We start from the raw sequence: 10,000 nt of genomic DNA, 5'->3' as shown, positions 1-10,000 counted from the left end.
ACATTGTAGGCAGGGGGCAGTTGGAATAAAGCTTCATTTCATTCAGTTACAACCATATTCAACCTTCAATGTCCAAATGAACATTCGACCCTTCATCAATTGCGAGCTCCTGCAAACAAGCTAGCTTTTGTTTCAGGTGACAATTAAGCTCGTTATCCAAGCCTGGTGACACCTGCCTAATTGTTACTGACGTGGCAGACAATCAAAACACTCAGTTTCTATTTAGCAAAAGATACAGGGCTCGTCCGGGATTCGAACCCGGGACCTCTCGCACCCAAAGCGAGAATCATATCCCTAGACCAGCGAGCCACAGATACAAGGCTAGCTTTTCATTACTCTCTTATTTCAACCTTTGGAAGTCATAAAATGAAGGGAAAATAGCCGTCTTGGATTATCAAAAGCTTGGGCTCGTCCGGGATTTGAACCCGGGAACTCTCGCACCCTAAGCGAGAATCATACCCCTAGACCAACGAGCCGCTTGCTACACTTCCTTCAAGTTGGCTACAGGAACCTCACGTGATGGTATGATGCAATGAACACACGTCCGTCCTGCCCTTGGTACATTGCGCCAAGCACTGTTGAGAGGGACATTGTAGGCAGGGGGCAGTTGGAATAAAGTTTGAGTTTCATTTCATTCAGTTACAACCATATTCAACCTTCAATGTCCAAATGAACATTCGACCCTTCATCAATTGCGAGCTCCTGCAAACAAGCTAGCTTTTGTTTCAGGTGACAATTAAGGTCGTTATCCAAGCCTGGTGACACCTGCCTAATTGTTACTGACGTGGCAGACAATCAAAACACTCAGTTTCTATTTTGCAAAAGATACAGGGCTCGTCCGGGATTCGAACCCGGGACCTCTCGCACCCAAAGCGAGAATCATACCCCTAGACCAACGAGCCACAGATACAAGGCTAGCTTTTCATTACTCTCTTATTTCAGCCTTTGGAAGTCATAAAATGAAGGGAAAATAGCCGTCTTGGATTATCAAAAGCTTGGGCTCGCCCGGGATTTGAACCCGGGACCTCTCGCACCCTAAGCGAGAATTTTTTTTTTCATTAAAATATTTATTCATAAAATTGTAGAATTACAGTCGCAGACAGTGCTTACACTACCACCTCATAAATAAAATATGTATCACAGATTTGGGGTGGCAGTGCCTAACATTTCAATTGAAAAGAGAGGAAGTATATTTTCATAGAAATGTTCAGAAGTTTTTTATAGGTTACAATGAAGAAATATACACGAAAAAATGTATAATATATTTAATGTAGCTAATCTGAGTACCCCAGTATTTATAAAGCATTATGTAATATTCTAATCTAACGGTGAGTGTAGAACAATCTCATTTCCATCCAACGATATGAATGTATTGCTCATGACATATTTTTGAATGAAAATGTGTGATTGATTTGCTTTGGAATATTTAAAGAACAACAGGCTAAAATGACGTCTTATCAATGATTTGAAAAATGCCTTCATGTGAAATGAAATAATGTTTTGGCTCAATATCACCCTCCTTTTAAATACAGCTAGACGATAAATTGAGAATACAATGTCCATGAATGCTTTAGACGACAACTTCTTTTCTGGTAAGAAGCCAAACAATAACCAGATAGATAACTGTCCAAAACTAAAGCCTGTGTCCTGGCACACATCTGTCAACATTTCAATGATGAGGTCTTGCAAGGGCGATAACTCCTTGCAGAAGACGAACAGATGTAAAATGTCTTCTGTTTGTGTGTGTGAGTTTCATTTCATTCAGTTACAACCATATTCAACCTTCAATGTCCAAATGAACATTCGACCCTTCATCAATTGCGAGCTCCTGCAAACAAGCTAGCTTTTGTTTCAGGTGACAATTAAGCTCGTTATCCAAGCCTGGTGACACCTGCCTAATTGTTGCTGACGTGGCAGACAATCAAAACACTCAGTTTCTATTTAACAAAAGATACAGGGCTCGTCCGGGATTCGAACCCGGGACCTCTCGCACCCAAAGCGAGAATCATACCCCTAGATCAACGAGCCACAGATACAAGGCTAGCTTTTCATTACTCTCTTATTTCAGCCTTTGGAAGTCATAAAATGAAGGGAAAATAGCCGTCTTGGATTATCAAAAGCTTGGGCTCGTCAGGAATTTGAACCCGGGACCTCTCGCACCCTAAGCGAGAATCATACCCCTAGACCAACGAGCCGCTTGCTACACTTCCTTCAAGTTGGCTACAGGAACCTCACGTGATGGTATGATGCAATGAACACACGTCCGTCCTGCCCTTGGTACATTGCGCCAAGCACTGTTGAGAGGGACATTGTAGGCAGGGGGCAGTTGGAATAAAGTTTGAGTTTCATTTCATTCAGTTACAACCATATTCAACCTTCAATGTCCAAATGAACATTCGACCCTTCATCAATTGCGAGCTCCTGCAAACAAGCTAGCTTTTGTTTCAGGTGACAATTAAGCTCGTTATCCAAGCCTGGTGACACCTGCCTAATTGTTACTGACGTGGCAGACAATCAAAACACTCAGTTTCTATTTAGCAAAAGATACAGGGCTCGTCCGGGATTCGAACCCGGGACCTCTCGCACCCAAAGCGAGAATCATACCCCTAGACCAACGAGCCACAGATACAAGGCTAGCTTTTCATTACTCTCTTATTTCAGCCTTTGGAAGTCATAAAATGAAGGGAAAATAGCCGTCTTGGATTATCAAAAGCTTGGGCTCGTCCGGGATTTGAACCCGGGACCTCTCGCACCCTAAGCGAGAATCATACCCCTAGACCCACGAGCCGCTTGCTACACTTCCTTCAAGTTGGCTACAGGAACCTCACGTGATGGTATGATGCAATGAACACACGTCCGTCCTGCCCTTGGTACATTGCGCCAAGCACTGTTGAGAGGGACATTGTAGGCAGGGGGCAGTTGGAATAAAGTTTGAGTTTCATTTCATTCAGTTACAATCATATTCAACCTTCAATGTCCAAATGAACATTCGACCCTTCATCAATTGCGAGCTCCTGCAAACAAGCTAGCTTTTGTTTCAGGTGACAATTAAGCTCGTTATCCAAGCCTGGTGACACCTGCCTAATTGTTACTGACGTGGCAGACAATCAAAACACTCAGTTTCTATTTAGCAAAAGATACAGGGCTCGTCCGGGATTCGAACCCGGGACCTCTCGCACCCAAAGCGAGAATCATACCCCTAGACCAACGAGCCACAGATACAAGGCTAGCTTTTCATTACTCTCTTATTTCAGCCTTTGGAAGTCATAAAATGAAGGGAAAATAGCCGTCTTGGATTATCAAAAGCTTGGGCTCGCCCGGGATTTGAACCCGGGACCTCTCGCACCCTAAGCGAGAATTTTTTTTTCATTAAAATATTTATTCATAAAATTGTAGAATTACAGTCGCAGACAGTGCTTACACTACCACCTCATAAATAAAATATGTATCACAGATTTGGGGTGGCAGTGCCTAACATTTCAATTGAAAAGAGAGGAAGTATATTTTCATAGAAATGTTCAGAAGTTTTTTATAGGTTACAATGAAGAAATATACACGAAAAAATGTATAATATATTTAATGTAGCTAATCTGAGTACCCCAGTATTTATAAAGCATTATGTAATATTCTAATCTAACGGTGAGTGTAGAACAATCTCATTTCCATCCAACGATATGAATGTATTGCTCATGACATATTTTTGAATGAAAATGTGTGATTGATTTGCTTTGGAATATTTAAAGAACAACAGGCTAAAATGACGTCTTATCAATGATTTGAAAAATGCCTTCATGTGAAATGAAATAATGTTTTGGCTCAATATCACCCTCCTTTTAAATACAGCTAGACGATAAATTGAGAATACAATGTCCATGAATGCTTTAGACGACAACTTCTTTTCTGGTAAGAAGCCAAACAATAACCAGATAGATAACTGTCCAAAACTAAAGCCTGTGTCCTGGCACACATCTGTCAACATTTCAATGATGAGGTCTTGCAAGGGCGATAACTCCTTGCAGAAGACGAACAGATGTAAAATGTCTTCTGTTTGTGTGTGTGAGTTTCATTTCATTCAGTTACAACCATATTCAACCTTCAATGTCCAAATGAACATTCGACCCTTCATCAATTGCGAGCTCCTGCAAACAAGCTAGCTTTTGTTTCAGGTGACAATTAAGCTCGTTATCCAAGCCTGGTGACACCTGCCTAATTGTTGCTGACGTGGCAGACAATCAAAACACTCAGTTTCTATTTAACAAAAGATACAGGGCTCGTCCGGGATTCGAACCCGGGACCTCTCGCACCCAAAGCGAGAATCATACCCCTAGATCAACGAGCCACAGATACAAGGCTAGCTTTTCATTACTCTCTTATTTCAGCCTTTGGAAGTCATAAAATGAAGGGAAAATAGCCGTCTTGGATTATCAAAAGCTTGGGCTCGTCAGGAATTTGAACCCGGGACCTCTCGCACCCTAAGCGAGAATCATACCCCTAGACCAACGAGCCGCTTGCTACACTTCCTTCAAGTTGGCTACAGGAACCTCACGTGATGGTATGATGCAATGAACACACGTCCGTCCTGCCCTTGGTACATTGCGCCAAGCACTGTTGAGAGGGACATTGTAGGCAGGGGGCAGTTGGAATAAAGTTTGAGTTTCATTTCATTCAGTTACAACCATATTCAACCTTCAATGTCCAAATGAACATTCGACCCTTCATCAATTGCGAGCTCCTGCAAACAAGCTAGCTTTTGTTTCAGGTGACAATTAAGCTCGTTATCCAAGCCTGGTGACACCTGCCTAATTGTTACTGACGTGGCAGACAATCAAAACACTCAGTTTCTATTTAGCAAAAGATACAGGGCTCGTCCGGGATTCGAACCCGGGACCTCTCGCACCCAAAGCGAGAATCATACCCCTAGACCAACGAGCCACAGATACAAGGCTAGCTTTTCATTACTCTCTTATTTCAGCCTTTGGAAGTCATAAAATGAAGGGAAAATAGCCGTCTTCTATTATCAAAAGCTTGGGCTCGTCCGGGATTTGAACCCGGGACCTCTCGCACCCTAAGCGAGAATCATACCCCTAGACCCACGAGCCGCTTGCTACACTTCCTTCAAGTTGGCTACAGGAACCTCACGTGATGGTATGATGCAATGAACACACGTCCGTCCTGCCCTTGGTACATTGCGCCAAGCACTGTTGAGAGGGACATTGTAGGCAGGGGGCAGTTGGAATAAAGTTTGAGTTTCATTTCATTCAGTTACAACCATATTCAACCTTCAATGTCCAAATGAACATTCGACCCTTCATCAATTGCGAGCTCCTGCAAACAAGCTAGCTTTTGTTTCAGGTGACAATTAAGCTCGTTATCCAAGCCTGGTGACACCTGCCTAATTGTTACTGACGTGGCAGACAATCAAAACACTCAGTTTCTATTTAGCAAAAGATACAGGGCTCGTCCGGGATTCGAACCCGGGACCTCTCGCACCCAAAGCGAGAATCATACCCCTAGACCAACGAGCCACAGATACAAGGCTAGCTTTTCATTACTCTCTTATTTCAGCCTTTGGAAGTCATAAAATGAAGGGAAAATAGCCGTCTTGGATTATCAAAAGCTTGGGCTCGCCCGGGATTTGAACCCGGGACCTCTCGCACCCTAAGCGAGAATTTTTTTTTCATTAAAATATTTATTCATAAAATTGTAGAATTACAGTCGCAGACAGTGCTTACACTACCACCTCATAAATAAAATATGTATCACAGATTTGGGGTGGCAGTGCCTAACATTTCAATTGAAAGGAGAGGAAGTATATTTTCATAGAAATGTTCAGAAGTTTTTTATAGGTTACAATGAAGAAATATACACGAAAAAATGTATAATATATTTAATGTAGCTAATCTGAGTACCCCAGTATTTATAAAGCATTATGTAATATTCTAATCTAACGGTGAGTGTAGAACAATCTCATTTCCATCCAACGATATGAATGTATTGCTCATGACATATTTTTGAATGAAAATGTGTGATTGATTTGCTTTGGAATATTTAAAGAACAACAGGCTAAAATGACGTCTTATCAATGATTTGAAAAATGCCTTCATGTGAAATGAAATAATGTTTTGGCTCAATATCACCCTCCTTTTAAATACAGCTAGACGATAAATTGAGAATACAATGTCCATGAATGCTTTAGACGACAACTTCTTTTCTGGTAAGAAGCCAAACAATAACCAGATAGATAACTGTCCAAAACTAAAGCCTGTGTCCTGGCACACATCTGTCAACATTTCAATGATGAGGTCTTGCAAGGGCGATAACTCCTTGCAGAAGACGAACAGATGTAAAATGTCTTCTGTTTGTGTGTGACACACTGGACAAACATCAGTGTTTGACAGTCCAATTTTTAGAAGTTTATCATATGTGAAAACAATATTATGTGCAATTTTAAAATCTAACGGTATGGAGTCTGTTGATTTATCTTTTTCCCATACATTCATCCAAATATCTTTCCAATTAATATCCAGTGCAAGCTGATTCCACCAAGCGATAGCTACTGGTTCCTTGAAATGTTTTTTCCTGAGAACTTCATAACAAAATTTTGTTGTGAATAAATCAACAGACAGATCCTGGTTTTGAACAGTGCATGTTATGTCTCTTGATGGGGAGTTAGTGGCAACCTCTGACAAAATGATCTTTTTCCACTCTGACGGAAGCGCTAATAAAATAATGGCATAACATTGTTGTATGGTACTTACATCCATCTCAGGTAAGGTGTCATGGATTATATTAACAATAATGTGTCCAGACATGAATTTTGGAATAACTTCAAAACAAATATGCTTGATGCAAATAATTCCACTTGAAATAAATGACTGAAACATAAGAGTTTTTCCATTGAATGTAATCAATGGATTCTTAAATATTGGCTGATTCATGATATCATCTACCTTTTTAAGTAATGGTCTTTTTCCTTCATTCAATTCATTCCATGCAGCTAGTAACTCTGCATAAAATGGACTTATATTCTGTAAATAGGCTTTATCATATTCAAGGCTTAAAGCATCAATTCCTAAGTTCATTTTCAGAAGATGTGACATAAAATATACAAATGTTTGTTTCCAAATACAACTGAGCTGACAATTGACATAGGCTCTCAGTAATTTCAGCCTTAAAGCATATTTTTTTAAACGTAAATCTGGTATATTAAGACCTCCATCTAAACAAAAACCAATGCATGTACCGTGTGCTATTTTGGCAGGTTTGTTATGCCATAAAAAGTCTCTAAACATTTGTGTAAATTTATTCTCCACCCAATATGGAACAGGTAGTACAGTGAACATATACCACAAACGAGAGCTCATAAGGATATTAATAACAATGGCTCTGCCTTGTAAGGTTAACTGTCTACGCAGCCATGAATTTAACAGTGCTTGTATTTTGTCTATTTTCTTCCTCCAGTTTAAAGTTTCACACATCGCTTTGTCGATGCCGAAATAAATGCCCAATACTTCTATACAATCTCTTTTCACTTTAACCGGAATGTTGACTGAAAAATCTCTAAACCTTGTTTTACCCAATAACAAAATTTCCGATTTTTCAACATTGATTTTTGCACCCGTTGCCTCACAATAGAAGTTAACTGTACTAAATGTTTCAAGGACAGAGTTAACATCTGAGACAGTAACTGTTGTGTCATCAGCATGTTGGTATATCAAAGAATTAATATCATTACTGATGTTAATTCCATGAATATCAGGATTGTTTTTTATTATTAAATTCAGTGGCTCTGACACCAACACATATAGCATAGAGCTCATTGGATCCCCCTGCCTAACTCCACGAGTTAAAGTGAAGTATGGTGTCAAATGACCATTGCATTTCACAGAACTCTTTATATCAGTATATAGGATCTTAATCCATGAAATGAAAAAATCTCCAAAGTTAAATTTCCGAAGAATTTGAAATAAACATTGGTGCGATACCCTATCAAAGGCTTTTTCTTGATCTATTTTAATGAGATAGGAGTCATCATTATGATTACTGACAACATCAATGACATCTCTAACAGAATGTAGGTTACTGGCTATGTCTCTTCCTGGTATGCAACAAGATTGTTCAGGGGAGACAACTGAAGCCATCACATTTCTCAATCTCAACGACAACACTCTAGAAATGAGCTTAGAGTCTACATTAATCAATGAGATAGGTCTGTAACACTTAATGTCCCTTTTGTCACCTTTCTTTTTATAAAATAAACTAATAATACTCTTTTTCATGGAGCGAGAAAGATTCTGCTCTTTGTATATACCATCTACAACTTCTAAAAAGAAGGGACATAAAATATTCCAAAACTTTAAATAAAACTCAACAGTTAGGCCGTCCGGACCCGGTGATTTATTCTTTTTCATTCCTTTGAGTGCTTTTGTAAGCTCACTCTGAGAAATAGGTACGTCACATGATTGTCTTTCTTCTTCAGAAAGTTTTTTCCCAATATTATCAATGAGACTTTGTTGTTTTACGAAATCACATTGCTCAGCAGTAAATAAGGATGAGTAAAATTGCTGAGCAGTATCTAAAATATCCTCTGTATTCCTGGCTATAGTACCATCTTCCTTGTACAGTGATTTTATTGAATTAGCCTGTTGTTTACTTTTTTCAAGGTTCAAAAAGTAAGTGGTGTTTCTATCTGACTCCAGCGTGCACTGAGCTTTTGACCTGAGAATAGCACCCTTGCATTTATTATTCTCATACACCTCTAGTTCACTTTCCAATAATTGTAAATCGGTAGATTTATAGCCAGAAATGGAGGATATTTTATGATATTCAATTCTAAGCTTATTTTGAATTTTATAATAATCAGCTTTTGCTTCCCTGTTTTTCTTAGATGCATAAAATCTGGAAAATGTTTTAAATTTGTATTTTAAGTTATCCCACCACATCAATGGATCTGTTTTAAGTAAAGGGCATTGTTGTGCCTCCTCTATTAATGCAATAATTCGTAAGTAGAATGTGAAATCTTCCAGAAGCTGATTATTAAAAATCCATACCCCAGGACCTCTTTCTACTGAAGAAAAGTCCAATCTGAGGGCTACTATACTGTGATCGCTCACAGAGGAATATCTAATGTAACTATTTACAGCACTTGTAATGAGATCTCTTGAAACAATTATGAGATCAATTCTAGATTGTTTCATACTTCCTAACACAGACTGCATTCTGGTAAATTCTTTTTTGTCATAGTTTTTATATCTCCATATATCAACTAGGCTGTTGTCAGAGAGAAAATCGTTTAAAACATTGCTACTTTGAATATTAAACGATATATTGTTGATGCCTTTATCAAGTAAAGGATTTAATATCTCATTAAAATCCCCAGCACAAATTATGTGTTCTTTCTCAATCCATGTTGTCAAATTCTTGAAAAACTCTATTCTCTCTTTACTCTCATTTGGGGCATATACGTTTAATAAAGCAACTGATCTATCTTCAATAGCTAGGGAAGCCTTTATTAATCTTCCTTCTTCATCTTTTCTAAGCAGCTTAACATTTTGCTCAAAACCATCTGAGACTAATATAGCTACACCTCTTCTATCATTTTCTGCATTAGAATATAAAATAGTTCCTGGCCACAAATGTTTATATTTTTCTATATATTCATCCGACCAAAAAGTTTCCTGCAAAAAAGCAATATTGACTTGAGAATTCCTAATTAGTGCAAATACATTTTGCATTTTGGCTATATCCCGGAGTCCATTTACATTCCATGACCATATTGTGACCATTGCAGAAAAGAGAAATAGATGCTTACTAGACAACATTATGGAGTTTCCATAACATTTTCCAACACACCTGATAATTCTCTTCTGTCATTGACCTTTTCTGCTTTCTTTTTCTTTTGTTGGTCTTTTTTACTTTCTCTCACTTTATTTTTCAAGTCATTGTTTTGTAATACCGTCTCTGATAATTTACGCTGCAGTTTGTGCCTTCTTGCACGTTT

The 10,000-nt window shown here is 38.8% G+C and overlaps 5 non-coding genes across 5 annotated transcripts; all 5 read right to left on the bottom strand.

Annotated features, from left to right (window-relative positions):
• Positions 1–830: 830 nt before the first annotated feature.
• On the bottom strand, positions 831–902 carry Trnap-ugg (transfer RNA proline (anticodon UGG)). Its single transcript has one exon. It is a non-coding gene; the product is annotated as a tRNA-Pro (tRNA).
• Positions 903–2,549: 1,647 nt separating this feature from the next.
• On the bottom strand, positions 2,550–2,621 carry Trnap-ugg (transfer RNA proline (anticodon UGG)). The gene has a single exon. It is a non-coding gene; the product is annotated as a tRNA-Pro (tRNA).
• Positions 2,622–3,142: 521 nt separating this feature from the next.
• On the bottom strand, positions 3,143–3,214 carry Trnap-ugg (transfer RNA proline (anticodon UGG)). The gene has a single exon. It is a non-coding gene; the product is annotated as a tRNA-Pro (tRNA).
• Positions 3,215–4,860: 1,646 nt separating this feature from the next.
• Trnap-ugg (transfer RNA proline (anticodon UGG)) lies at positions 4,861–4,932 on the bottom strand. The gene has a single exon. It is a non-coding gene; the product is annotated as a tRNA-Pro (tRNA).
• Positions 4,933–5,453: 521 nt separating this feature from the next.
• Positions 5,454–5,525, bottom strand: Trnap-ugg (transfer RNA proline (anticodon UGG)). The gene has a single exon. It is a non-coding gene; the product is annotated as a tRNA-Pro (tRNA).
• Between the last annotated feature and the right edge of the window lie 4,475 nt (positions 5,526–10,000).

This window comes from Haliotis asinina, chromosome 14, assembly GCF_037392515.1.
Source record: "Haliotis asinina isolate JCU_RB_2024 chromosome 14, JCU_Hal_asi_v2, whole genome shotgun sequence".
Taxonomy (NCBI): domain Eukaryota; kingdom Metazoa; phylum Mollusca; class Gastropoda; order Lepetellida; family Haliotidae; genus Haliotis; species Haliotis asinina.
The sequence above is the reverse complement of the archived record's forward strand: the minus strand, read 5'-3'. Positions and strand labels throughout refer to the sequence as shown.